This window comes from Gorilla gorilla, chromosome 1, assembly GCF_029281585.2.
Source record: "Gorilla gorilla gorilla isolate KB3781 chromosome 1, NHGRI_mGorGor1-v2.1_pri, whole genome shotgun sequence".
Lineage (NCBI taxonomy): Eukaryota > Metazoa > Chordata > Mammalia > Primates > Hominidae > Gorilla > Gorilla gorilla.
This window is the reverse complement of record NC_073224.2, coordinates 227,464,560-227,479,308: the sequence shown is the minus strand read 5'-3', so window position 1 is coordinate 227,479,308 and position 14,749 is coordinate 227,464,560. Positions and strand designations below refer to the sequence as shown.

The 14,749-nt window shown below is 44.5% G+C and overlaps 1 pseudogene; it reads right to left on the bottom strand.

The window, feature by feature from the left end:
• Positions 1 to 10,680: 10,680 nt before the first annotated feature.
• LOC115933179 (PRAME family member 10-like) lies at positions 10,681 to 13,646 on the bottom strand (annotated as a pseudogene).
• Positions 13,647 to 14,749: the final 1,103 nt, after the last annotated feature.

The following is a 14,749-nucleotide window of genomic DNA, read 5'->3' as shown; positions in this document are numbered from 1 at the left end:
CTTACACATATTCAAAGTGAACCACTTTGGCTGGGTGCAGTGACTCACACCTGTAATCTGAGCATTTTGTGAGGCCGAGGCAGGTGGATCATCTGAGATCAGGAGTTCAAGATGAGCCTGGCCAACATGGTAAAACCCAGCCTCTAATAAGACAGCAAAAATTAGCCAGGTGCAGTGGTCTGCGCCTGTAGTCCAAGATACTAGGGAGGCTGAGGTAGGAGGATCGCTTGAACCCAGGAGGCAGAAGTTGCAGTGATCTGACATTATACCACTCCACTCCAGCCTGGGAAATAGGCTAGATTGAACAGAGAGACAGAGAGAGCTACATTTGATTAGAATTCTTAATCTCTACCCAGTTAATCCTGATTGGATTTTTGGCTTTCTTAAATATTAACTGATTGTATTAGATATTCATCCATCAAAATGAAAGATTTAGGGATAGGGTGAAAGTCCAGGACTCATTCACTGATTCCCTTCACAAACATGGAGTTTTACTAAAATGTGTCCTTCAAAGTCCTGAGTGTGAGATAGGGAAGGGTTGAATCTCTTCCTGATATTAGACAGAAAGAAAGAAAACTTGAAAGTATCTTTGTTGAGGGATCCTTGGCCACATCAAATTTATCAAAATATTTCAGAGTTAAAACAGTTTTCAAAGACAGAGATGACAGTACCTAAGAAAACACAATGGAAATCTTCATATATTCAATGATCACCTAGGTGGCATAATTCTTTTTGGTGTTGAGGGAGCTGAATCTCACTTCATCGACCAGGCTAGAGTGCAGTGGTGCCATCTCGGCTCACTGTTACCTCGGCCTCCAAGATTCAAGCAATTCTCATCCTTCAGCCTTCCACGTAGCTGGGACTACAGGCATGCACCCCCACAGCCATGTCTCCATTTGGGCGGAAGAGGATGTGATTGGTTTAAAATTAAGGTCAAAGATCCTTTTTGATTGATTTTGTTTTTGTTTTTTGGACAGGGTGTCTCTCTTTTGCCCAGGCTGGAGTACAGCAGTAGTATGAGCATGGCTCACTGCAGCCTCAATCTTCTGGGCTCAAGTGATTCTCCCACACCAGCCACCCAAATAGCTGGGACTACAGATGCATGCCACCATTCTCGGCTAATTGAAAAAAGAAAAGTAGAGGCCAAGCACCAGTGACTCACAGCTGTAATCCCAGCAATTTGCGAGGCCAAGGCAGGTGGATCACTTGAGGTCAGGTGTTCGAGACCAACCTGGCCAGCATGGTGAACCCCAACCTCTACTAAAAATACAAAACTTAGCCAGGCATGGTTTCAGATGTTTGTGACATCAGCTTCTGAGGATGGAGACTGAGGCATGAGAATTGCTTGAACCCGGGAGGTAAAGGTTGCAGTGAGTTGAGATCGTGCCACTGCACTCCAGTCTGGGCAACACAGTGAGACTCCATCCCCACCCTCAAAACAAAAAACGTTGTGTAGAGGAGCATTTTTGTCATGTTGGCCAGGTTGGTCTCAAACCCCTGGGCTGAAATGATCTTCCCACTGTGGCCTCCCAAGGTGTTGGGGTTAAAGGCATGAGTCACTGCTCCCTTCAAGACTTTTGAAATGGCATCAACCAAAGCACAATCAACTTTTTTGAAATAAAGACAGAACTGCATTTAGAGGAAAAAACTCAGAGCTTCAAATTGCTCATATGAAAAAAAAAAAGGACAGGATATAGCTCTGTGCCATCGTAAGCTGCACTGTCACCATCCCAGACCGACTGACTGTAGGTCAGATGCGAGTGTCCTTACAGAAATTAGTGACTTACCAGATCTGGATGTAGTCTAGAAGGTGCTCAGACCTCAGGAAGAACCAGGCAGGAACTCCAGGCTTGAAGACTTTGGGTCTCTCCTGTGGGTCTTTAGAAGCTTTTATTGACCTTTCTAATCACAACTCCCACCCACACCCCTCCACGTATCCGCTGCTAGTTTCCAATCAAAATATGATATCTGATTGCATTTGTGAAGCTCCACCCAGTTAATCCTGATTGGGTTTTTGGCTCTCCCCAGATTACCAGATTGAATCAGATGTCCATTCATATCACATATCTATATTCAGTTCATGAAGCAAGAAATTGACAGTGTTAGGGATAGGGTAGAAGTCAAGAATACATTCATTCAAAGCCAGACGAAGTGGCTCACACCTGTAATCCCAGCACTCTGGGAGGCAGAGGCAGGTGGAGTATCTGAGGTCAGGAGTTTGAGACCAGCCTGGCCAACATGGTAAAACCCTACCTCTACTAAAATTACAAAAATTAGTCAGTTGTGGTGGTCTGCGCCTATAGTCCAAGCTACTAGGGAGGCTGAGGCAGGAGGATCGCTTGAACCCAGGAGGCAGAGGTTGCAGTGAGCTGACAATACACCACTGAACTCCAGCCTGGGAAATAGGCTAGAATCAAAAAAAAAAAAAAAAAAAAAAACGAAAGAAAAAGAAAAAAGAGAGAGAGAGAACTAGATTTGATTCGACTTCTACCCAGTTAATCCTGACTGGATTTTTGGCTTTCTTCCAGATTTATTGATGAAATTAGATATTCATCCATCAAAGTGAAAGATTTAGGGATAGGGTGAAAGTCCAGGAGTCATTCACTGATTCCCTTCACAAACATGGAGTTTTACTAATATGTGTCCCTCACAGTCCTGAGTGTGAGATAGGGAAGTGTTGAATCTCTTCCTGATATTAGACAGAAAGAAAAAACTTGAAAGTGTCTTTGTTGAGGGATCCTTGGCTACATCAAATTTCTCAAAATATTTCAGAGTTAAAACAGTTTTCAAAGACAGAGTTGACAGTCCACAAGAACACACAATAGAAATCTTCATGTATCCAATGATCACCTGGGTGGTATAATCTAATTTTTTTGGTGTGGGTGAAGCTGAGTCTCACTTTGTCGCCCAGGCTGGAGTGCAGCGGCGCCATCTCAGCTCACTGTAACCTCCGCCTCTGAGATTCAAGCAATCCTCATGCTTCAGCCTTCCACGTAGCTGGGATTACAGGCATGCACCCCCACACCTATGTCTCCATTCCAGTGGAAGAATTACAGTGAGGACGTGATTGGTTTAAAATTAAGGTCATAGATCCTTTTTGGTTAAGATATTGTTTTTGTTTTTTGGACAGGGTCTCTCTCTTTTGCCCAGGCTGGAGTACAGCAGTGGTGTGAGCATGGCTCACTGCAGCCTCAATCTTCTGGGCTCAAGTGATTCTCCCACACCAGCCACCCAAATAGCTGGGACTACAGATGCATGCCACCATGCTCGGCTAATTAAAATAAAAAAAAGTAGAGGCCAAGCACCAGTGACTCACAGCTGTAATCCCAGCACTTTGGGAGGCCAAGGCAGGTGGATCACTTGAGGTCAGGTGTTCGAGACCAACCTGGCCAGCGTGGTGAAACCCCACCTCTACTAAAAATACAAAACTTAGCCAGGCATGGTTTCAGATGTCTGTGACACCAGCTTCTGAGGATGGAGACTGAGGCATGAGAATTGCTTGAACCGGGGAGGTAAAGGTTGCAGTGAGTTGAGATCGTGCCACTGCACTCCAGTCTGGGCAACACAGTGAGACTCCATCCCCATCCTCAAAAAAAGGAGGGTTTTTGTCATGTTGCGCAGGTTGGTCTCAAACCCCTGGGCTGAAATGATCTTCCCACTGTGGCCTCCCAAGGTGTTGGGGTTAAAGGCATGAGTCACTGCTCCCTTCAAGAATTTTGAAATGACATCAACCAAAGCACAATCAACTTTTTTGAAATAAAGACAGAACTGCATTTAGAGGAAAAAATTCAAGCTTTAAATTGTTCATTAAAAAAAAAGAAAAAGACAGGATACACTTCTGTGCCATCGTAGGCTGCCGTGTCAACATCCCAGAGCAGCTGACTGTAGGTCAGATGGGAGTGTCCTTACAGAAATTAGTGACTTACCAGATCTGGATGTAGTCTAGAAGGTGCTCAGACCTCAGGAAGAAGCAGGCAGGAACTCCAGGCTTGAAGACTTTGGGTCTCTCCTGTGGGTCTTTAGAAGCTTTTATTGACCTTTCTAATCACAACTCCCACCCACGCCCCTCCACGTATCCGCTGCTACCTTCCAATCAAAAAGTGATATCTGATTGCATTTGTGAAGCTCCACCCAGTTAATCCTGATTGGGTTTTTGGCTCTCCCCAGATTAATGGATTGAGTCACATATCCATTCATATCACATATCTATATTCAGTTCGTGAAGCAAGAAATTCACAGTGTTAGGGATATCGTAGAAGTCAAGAATACATTCATTCAAGGGTGGGTGAGGTGGCTCATACCTGTAATTCCGGCACTTTGGAAGGACAAGGTGAGTAGATCACCTGATATCAGGGGTTCAAGACGAGCCAGGTCAAAAAGGTGAAACCCCGTCTCTACAAAAATGCAAAAATTAGCCGGGCATGATTGCAGACACCTGAATCCCAGCTACTTGGGAGGCTGAGGCAGGAGAATTGCTTGAACCCAGGAGGCAATTGTTGCATTGAGCCAGAATTGTGTCACTGCACTCCAGTCTGGGTGACAGAGGGACATTCTGTCAAAAAATAAGAAAATCATTCATTCATGAACTCCACAAACACTGATGGTATTTTACTAATATGTGAACTTCATAGTCTTGAGTGTGGGGCAGGGAAGGATTTGATCTGATTACGACATTAGACAGAAAAATAAAATCTGAAAGTAGTGTTGTTAGGAGACCTTTGGCCACATCAAAATGTAAAAATGCTTTATACTTTAAAAAGCTTTATAAAAACAGAGGAGTCGTCCCTACGAAATCAGAATAAAAATCTCAATGTATTGAATGGTCTTCGGGATTTTGTATAACCTAAGGTAGCAGATTACATGCTCGTTCTGGTGGAGGAGAGGTGCCACTGAGGGCGTGAGTGGTCTCAGGGCTTAGGTTAAGGCTTCTTTGGAAGAAATTGAAACCACATCGATAAACTTTATAAATTTAATCAGTGAAGAAGGGAGGGAGAGAAACAAAAATAAACCAAGCTTGCAACACATTCAGCATTCATCAGGAGGTCTTGCTCTCTGACCTGATTCCTCATGGTTGCTGGCAACCTACTGTTCCAAAATCACATAGACCTTAGATTACAGTTCCCCTTAACATCCCTGCAGACAACGATTTACGCATTGGAAAACATTAACTTTTTCATCTGAGATATTCTTTCAGGTTCTGCATGTCAGTGAAACTACTGATGCCAGCTGATCTGAAGGGCCCTGCAATGCACCAACTCACCAAAGAATGCAGTTTCTACATCCTGTTGACTTCTTCCCTCTTACCGCTACCCCAACTTTCCAGCCCCTTGCTATCCAGGATCCACTGGAAACGCTCAGTACTCCTTGGGGAGATGAATTTGAGGATCTCCTCCTAGTTTCTCATTCAGCCACCTTGTGATCATTAAACTCTCTGCTGCAAACCCTGCTGTCTCAGCATATTGCTAAGCTACTGTGCAGCAGGCATAGGAACCTGATGGTCCTGTAATAAAGTCATGTCAAAATTACAAATGGAAGTGAAGGTGGAGCTGGTCAGGGTTGAGCTGGGTTTTTAATGCGAACCTGGGAGTGAACCAAGACTTGCTGAACGTGTTGGGTGTTATTGAGTGGGTGTAAGAGGAATCTATCTAACATTGCACTGATGCCCTTTTGGTTTTAATCCTTATGAGCAAGGATGAGTCTTTCAAAACAATTTGTATAATCCTCCTTATTTTTCCTTTCAAAACCTTCAACTTCCTTTATCTCCCCAAATAATCTCACATCTATTCCCATTTCTTTGCTTACTTCATAATAAACTTTTTTTTTTACAGAGTCTTCTTCTCTGTCAAGTAGACCACATATGTTGTTGCCACACAAGATGAGCAACCTGGTTCTATTGACAGAAAGGGTCAAAAGGATCCCATTCCTCAACAGCTGGGGATGATGTAAAGGTCATGGTTATTCTTTGTCATATCTGCACCTGCATATTGCCAGTGAAAACTTGCAGGTCACATTGGGCAGGCTTCCAAATTCACCACCTGTGGAAGGTCTTTTGCTTGGCTTACATCCTGTCCCTGAGTAAAGAGTCTGATCGTGAGTTCATGAGTGCCTCAAACTCTACAAGTACTGATGAAGGGTTCCACCCACTGACAGTGAGAAGGCACTGATTTGATTCTGATCATGAAGTTTTGCTGGTTGTCTTGCAAGGAATATGTTTTATTCTTTTATCTTGTCATCTAAAGCCAATGATTGTAACCTCTGTATTGTCCCTTCCAATGGAAAAAACAAAAACAAAAACTCAACTCTATTTGAACCTTGTCAGGTCAATAAAACAAAAGAAAATTTAAAAAGAAAATTGATAGGAGGAGTCCCATTCCCAGCCTGGGCAATAGAGTGAGACTCCATCTCAAAAGAAAAAAAAAAAAAAAAAAAAGGCCGGGCACGGTGGTGGCTCACACCTGTAATCCCAGCACTTTAGGTGGCCAAGGCAGGTAGATCACGATGCCAAAAAATTGAGACCATCCAAGCCAACATGGTGAAACCCTGTCTCTGATAAAAATACAAAAATTAGCTGAGCATGGTGGCACCCACACATAGTCCCAGCTACTCGAGAGACTGAGGCAGGAGAGTCACTTGAACTCAGGAGGCGGAGGTTGCAGTCAGCCAAGATTTCACCACTGCACTCCAACTTGGTGACAGAGCGAGACTCCGTCTCAAAACAAACAAATACAAACGAACAAACAAACAAAGAAAAAAGCTGGAAAAATAAATTCTGAAAGAATTTCCATCTCTATGAATTCATCTTCAGAACTGATAGCATTTCCTGCTTGGCATTTTTTGCCTACATTTTTGGCATAAGATCTATCAACAAAAAGTATGAACCCAGGTTTGTGTAATGGAATATCTTAAACATCAATAGGAGGAGTCAATAGTTCTGATGCCACACACACATGTATGGTCTTCTCCATCATCAGGAAATGGCAACAAAGTGGTAGAGTTATGTAGAGTGTAGCATTTGAAATGGAGATTTGAAGGTGACAAGGAAAGGACTTTGTAAGACGTTAGTGCACAAGTTGAGCAATGTGGTTCCTGTCACAATATTTTTATTGATTTATTTATTTTATTCATTTATTTTTTGAGATGGAGTCTCGCTGTTTCACCAGGCTGGAATGCAGTGGCACGATCTCAGCTCACTTCGACCTCTGCCTCCCCAGTTCAAGCAATTTTCCTGCCTTAGCCTCCTAAATAGCCAGGACTACAGGTGCATGCCACTACACCTGGCTAATTTTTTGTATTTTTAGTAGAGACGGGGTTTCACCATGTTAACTAGGATGGTCTCAATCTCCTGACTTCGTGGTCTGCCCGCTTCGGCCTCTCAAAGTGCTGGGATTACAGGCCTCAGCCACCATGCGTGGTCAGTTCACATCAAAATTTAAGAGGTATTCAATTGCATATGAAAATTGTAGGCAAAGTTTATTTCTTTTTCTTTAAAGCATTAATTAATTTATTTATAATGTATTTATTTATTAATTTTTTTTTGAGATGGAGTTTCACTCTTGTTTTCCAGGCTGGAGTGCAATGGTGCGATCTCAGCTCACTACAACCTCTGCCTCCCGGTTCAAGTGATTCTCCTGCCTCAGTCTCCCAGTTAGCTGGAATTACAGGCACAGGCCACCACACACAGCTAGTTTTTGTATTTTTAGTAGAGACAGAGTTTCTCCATGTTGCCCAGGCTGGTCTGGAACTCCTGACCACAGGTGATGCACCCACCTCGGCCTCTGAAAGTGCTGAGATTACAGGCGTGAACCACCGTGCCCGGCCCACACTCATCACTTTTAATACTTTCTACATCACATGAGGAAGAAGAGCAGAAACACTTGAGTACTTCATGAAGGTCAAGGTTGGTATGAGTTTGGGTTCTAATATGATCAATTTCTGCCTCTAGGGAAACAAGCATTTCAGGTTAAGGAAGGTCAGGAAACTCTAGGGTTTTCTCTCCCTCCAAAGAAAGCTTTACGCATCACCTTAACGGAGAAAGCAAATCTCATCCCCATGTTGTCACTTAATAAAAAGCCATACTTTCCTAAAAATGGTCCAAATGTCATTTGGACTGCTTCAAACACAGGAATGTTTTGAACTTCATGTGAAACCCCTCCTCAGAAATATTTTCCTTTCTCCAAGGGATTGCTGATATATTGGCTGTAAACTGGATATGGCAGCCCTGGTTTCCACCAATTCTGTACCTAAGTCTGCAATGATCTTAATCTCACCTTCTCCATTTTTATTTAAGGCTATTATAGAAAACAATTTACCAGAGAGTTATTTTAAATTCCATCAATATGGAGACATCAGGAATGTCGTCTAGCCAGATGTGGTGGCTCATGCCTGTAATCCCAGCACTTTGGGAGGCTGAGGTGGGGGAATAACCTGAGGTTGGGAGTTCGAGACCAGCCTAACCAACATGGAGAAACCCTGTCTCTACTAAAAATACAAAATTAGCCAGCTGTGGTGGTGCATGAATGTAATCCCAGCTACTTGGGAGGCTGAGGCAGGAGAATCACTTGAACTCGGGAGGTGGAGGTTGCAGTGAGCTGAGATCCCACCATTACACTCCAGCCTGGGCAACAATAGTGAAACTCTACCTCAAAAAAAAAAAAAAAAAAGGCAGAAAAGTAAAGAAAAACAAAAAAGAAATGTCCTCTAATGTGAACAACCTCTGGGACAAAAGCATTCTGTCCAATAGAGACCTGGTGCATAGGTGGACAATTTTCATTCCAATGGCCTGTTTCAAAGGTGGCAGGCAACTCTAGCAGGATTTCTGTGTTTACACCAAACTGGATTTGAGTTTTAATAGTAAGGGGAGCTCCCCCATAAGAAACCAACAGAAAATAATGGATGCTATGAAGAATATGGAGAAATGAGAACCCTGGTACAACATTGGTAGTTATGTAAATTCGTACAGCTACTACGGAAAGCAGTATGGAGTTTTCTCCAAAAAATAAAAATAGGATTACCATATAAACCATAAATCCCACTGCTGGATATATATCCAGAAAAAAAAAAGAAATATATCCAGGAGATATCTACACTACCATGTTGGTCAGGCTGGTCTCGAACTCCTGACCTCAAGTAATCCACCTGCCTCAGCCTCCCAAAATTCTGGGATTACAGGCATGAGCCACTGCACTCAGCCTTCACTCTCCTATTCATTGCAGCACTATCCACAATAGCCAAAATTTGGAATCAACATAATTGTCCATCAACAGATGAATGGATCAAGAAAATGTGGTAAATATACACAACAGAATATCATTGAGCCGTAAACATGAAGGAAATCCAGTCATCTGCGACAACATGGAAGGAACTGGAGGGCGTTATGTTGAGTGAAGTAAGCCAGATACAGAAAGACAAACATGGCATGTTCGCACTCATATTTGGGAATTAAAAAACACGAAACTTAAAAATAGTAAAATGACGGTTATCAGAAGCTAGGAAGGATACTGGTAAATAGAGAATAAGAAGGGGATGGTTAATGGGAACAAAAACACAGACAGGAATAAGATCTAGGGTTTAGTAGCACAATAGGGCAACTCATGTTGACAATAGTTCATAGTAAATTTCTACATAATTAAAACAATGGAATTGGAATGTTGCTAGCAGAAAGAAATGATAAATTCTTGAGATGGTGGGTATCCCAGTTACCATGATTTGAATATTACACATTTTATGCTTGTATCAGAATATCAGGCCAGGTGCAGTGGCTCATGTCTACAATCCAAGCACTTGGGGAGGCTGAGGCAAGTGCTTTTCCTGAGGTCAGGGGTTCGAGACCAGACTGGCCAACATGGTGAAACCCCCTTTCTACTGAAAATACAAAAATTAGCCAGGTGTGGTGGTGGCTCCCTGTAGTCCCAGCTACTCGGGAGGCTGAGGCAGGAGAGTTGCTTGAACCCAGGAGGCTGATTTCTAGAGACTTCTGATACATAAATGTCTAAAACAGGTTGATCAATCATGGAAGACACCAGAAAGTTTCCATTCAGGTTCCATTTATTTTTGACATTTTTAAATAACCATCCTTGTGGTGGTAACTCTTGCATCACTCTAGAACTTCAGGCTCCATTTCTGAGTCTAGAACACAGGTCCCTGAAGGGCTCATTGATTCCAAGTCAGTATTTTTACCCCGTCCTGCCCCCGGCTGAGTCACCTTTGTTTTTCCACTCACAGTGAGCAGGTGCCTGAAACACACAGCTGTGTGCTTCCTTTAAGAAACGGCTGACGGGGCCCGGCCGCACACACTTGTAAACCCGGCACTGTGGAAGGCCAAGGTGGTCAGATCACTTGAGGTCAGGAGTTAGAGGCCAGCCTCCGCCAACATCGTGAAACCCTGTCTCTACTAAAAATACAAAAATTAGCTGGGCTTGGGGCCCACACCCATAACACCAGTTACTTGGGAGGCTGAGGCAGGAGAATGACTTGAACCCAGGAGGTAAAGCTTGCCATGAGCTGAGATTGTGCCACTACACTTCATCCTGAGGGACAGAGTGAGACTCTGTCTCAAATACAAAATAAAATAAAAATATAAAAAATTAAATTAAATTAAAATAAAAAAATGCACCCATGTACAAGATTGTAGTTCCCAAGTGTCCGGAAGAAAGCTTATCCATCCCACTAACCAGGCCTTCCCTAGGAGCAAAGATGGAACTCCAGTTTCTCAGATGGCCATGAGCCACAGGAAGGGCAGGGGGTGGGACCAAAGAAGATCCTCTTGTTCTGCGTGACTTCCCTGAGTGTACGCATGAGCTCAGCCCGAATTGGGGCGAGGATCTCGTGATTGGCATGACCCCTGTTGTCAAGACACTCCAGAGGGGCAGGATACATGTCCAGGCCTGACTTGCTCAGCCTGCCTGTGTGACGCAGCAGGTCTTTCAGAGCATTTGTGGAGGTCTCATTTCCATGAAAGTAGAAGGTGGTGAGCTGGGAACAGTGGCTCAGGGCAGGCAGAAGGACCCTGAGTTGGGGGTCCTGGATCCGACAGTTCTCTAAGATGAGGGTCTTGAGAGTAGCAGCAACTTTCTCCAGCAGAACTCCAAGGGGCTCAAGATGGGTGGTCCACATTAGGATATGAATCAGATGCAGCTCCTTTAGCTGACTGAGGCTTGGGTACTGAGACAGACACTCCATGTCCCGATCAGTTAGGTAAGCATGACAGAATGTAAAGGCCCCAAAGGGGTTCTTGAGGTACCTGGGGAGAGCAAGAAGTTAGTTATGGGCAATGGTGCCAGTTAGAGGAGGGGGTGGGAAATGATCTCAATGGTAAACTTGAAGTGGGCATTGAGTAATTCTGCACCTTACTACCACACAGGTGTTACAGTAACTGCAATGGGGAAGCCTGTTTCACCCAAACACAAGTTTGTTCCCATCATCAGATGATGGTCTGCGTGCAAGGTGCTGCCTGATGAAGACTCAGATCATTCAGGGGCAGCTCTATTTTAGGCTCAGTCCTTTCAGCCTCGCTTGTGTGATTGGTACCACTCTCACACCTACTCTATCACCCTCCATCCCAGAAGCATGCACTTCCCGTATCAATTACCTTTCCTGGAGTTCAAGACAACCTTTCACAGACAGGGAATTACAGACAGGATGATTGGTGTTTATTAAGCTGCTGAGGACAGAGCTTCTACTGTGAAATGCACAGGTTTCATGCACTTTCTCTTCTTCTTTTTCTTTTCTTTCCTTTTCTTTTCTTTTTTTTTTGACACAGAGTCTCACACTGTAACTTAGGCTGGAGTGCAGTGGCACAATCTCAGCTCACTGCAGCCTTCACTTCCCTTGCCTCAGCCTCCCAAGTGGCTGGGATTACAGGTGCCTGTCACCATGCTCAGCTAAATTTTGTATTTTTAATAGAGATAGGGATTCACTGTGTTGGCCAGGGTGGTCTGAAAGTCCTGACCTCGTGATCTGCCTGCCTCAGCCTTCCAAAGTCCTGGGATTACAGGCATGAGACATCGCACCAGACTGCACTTTCCCTTCTTTCATACCCTCCTCTTTATGAAGAATACGTTTTCATCATATTAACTTTATACACACTTCCTAAGGAGGAATTCACAAATGCACCTTCACTAGATCTGAATCCCCAACTAACTAGCTCCCTACACATCTCTCTCTGTAGCATCTACCCCAGGCCATCCCTCTGCCCTTATTTGAGTGGTCTTGTGATACCAACTTCAGGATATAGAGCACTGAACAGCTTAATGAGTTGACATTCTAGCATCCCATTCCCTGTGACATCCCCAGTGGATGGCACACAGTAGATGCCCACTAACGTTTACTGTGAAAAAGAACAAAACTATGTGTTATGGTCTGCAGAGAAAGCCCACCATCGTTTCCTACCTGAGCAGGTGCTCCAGGTGCTCTTTGATATTACTGACCTTTCTTATATAATTCATCTGGGGGTAGTACAGGCAGAGGAATGGACAATCCAAGTCAGGAATGAACTGCCATTGGCCGCTCACGTATAACTCACGCTCATAACCGAAGGCTAAAAAGTTTGCGAAGATTGCTCATCTGGCTCAGGTAAGAGGCAAACTTTCCTGTTTTATTCAGAGAGCACTTTTTCCAGACTTCCAACTCCTGGATACTGTCTGGGTATATCCTTTCCAATAGATTTCTGAAACTTGAAGTGGGCATTCAGTAATTCTGCACCTTTTTACAACACAGGTGCACTAGACCTCTTCTGTAGTGGATCCACCTTCAGAGGTAGCTCAGGCATTCATCCTGTGTACTTTCCTCTAGGCAGAGGTCTATGAACACCTTCAAGGGCTGGCACTCTCCCATCCTTGCACAGTCCTCCACTGTCTGCCTCTTACTCATGGCCTCTGGGGAGCAGGAGAGGACCCTGACTCCAGACCATATGGTCCAGAAATTCTCATCAACATCCCTCAAATCCAGCACTTCAAGTTTCCACCTCCTGTGAGTAACATAGGGGAAAAACTCAGAGTGTAGGCAAGGACCGACCCTTGACCTGAACTTTCACTCCACATCCAGTACATGAGTCAGCTGCTCCTGTCCCAGTGCTCCTCCTTCTGTCTTTTCTCCATCCTGTTCCCCCTTGGATTCTGTGTGGTACCCACTTCTAGTACCTTTACCTTCCACTGGGAGGAAGCAGGTTCCTGTTTCCTCAGTGGACTCTGTATGGTGAGCAGTCCTTTTCCGGAGGATCTGGGCAATGGCCAAGGCCTCTCATGGGCACCATCAGAAGCCTCTGAGCCACCCTAGCTCCCCAACCCAACCACTCCTCCTGAGCCAGCTGTCCCTTCCCTGGATGCCTGGACCCTTCCCACCAGGCCACCTGAGTCACCTCAACTGGGGCAAACCTTCTGGGATACTAGTGTATCAAGTCCCTTCAGCACAGCTTGCAAGGTCTCCAGATGAGTTGTCTTCATCAGGGATCCCAGAGGGAGGTGAAGGGAGGGCCAGGCCTGCACCATCAGCTTCAGGGCCTCACAACGTCTCATGCTGAAGACCTCCATGAACATCAGAGGGGAGACCTCCCTGGGCAGCTAGTCCAGGATGAAGATAGTCAAGAACTGGTTCCTCAGCAGGCTCTGCCCTGCCAGCTCCAGGAGTCTGGATGGGGTCTGGAGGCTCATTCTGACAAATCTGCAAGGAAAAACTCTACAGCACAATCCAGCAAAAAGGCAAGTTCCTCAGGCTAATCCCCTGCAACCCCCAATTATCCCAGGGCCCAAGTCATTTCTCTAGCGTGTGTGAAAGAGCCCTCAGTTTACTCCAGTTCCTTTCTGCAATAAGTGGCCACAGAGACATAGTTCTACCCTTCTGGTACCATGAAGAATGTGTCCCAACTTCTAAAGAGCAGGCAAGATCCGTCCTAGTCCATGAATTATTAGCCACTGATCCACTAAACTCATAGCACTGGCAAATGTTACCGAGGATCTCTGAAGCTCAGATCTCATACCCAGCTAATCTTTTATTTTTTGACTTTTTGTAAAGACAGTGGGTTTCACTATGTTGTCCACACTGGTCTTGAACTCCTAGACTCGAACAATCCACCCACTTTGGCCTCCCAAAGTGCTGGGATTGCAGGCATGAGCCTCTGCCTGGTCTTATTATTGAAAATTTCAGCGAGAAGCTTTGAAAGCTATGTGACAGTGTTATGCATCATTGGCAAGACACAGATGTTTCCAATACACACCTCTCACACATATTCAAAATGAACCACTTTGGCTGTGTGCAGTGACTCACACCTGTAATCCCAGCACTCTGGGAGGCAGAGGCAGGTGGAGTATCTGAGGTCAGGAGTTTGAGACCAGCCTGGCCAACATGGTAAAGCCCTACCTCTACCAAAATTAGAAAAATTAGCCTGGTGCGGTGGTCTGTGCCTATAGTCCAAGCTACTAGGGAGGCTGAGGCAGGAGGATCACTTGAACCCAGGAGGCAGAGGTTGCAGTGAGCTGACAATACACCGCTGCACTCCAGCCTGTGAAATAGGCTAGATTCAAAAGAAAAAAAAAAAAAAAGAAAAGAGAGAGAGAGAGAACTACATTTGATTTGACTTCTTAAACTCTACCCAGTTAATCCTGATTGGATTTTTGGCTTTCTTCCAGATTAACTGATTGAATTAGATATTCATCCATGAAAGTGAAAGATTTAGGGATAGGGTGAAAGTCCAGGAGTCATTCACTGATTCCCTCCACAAACATGGAGGTTTACTAATATGTGTCCTTCATAGTCC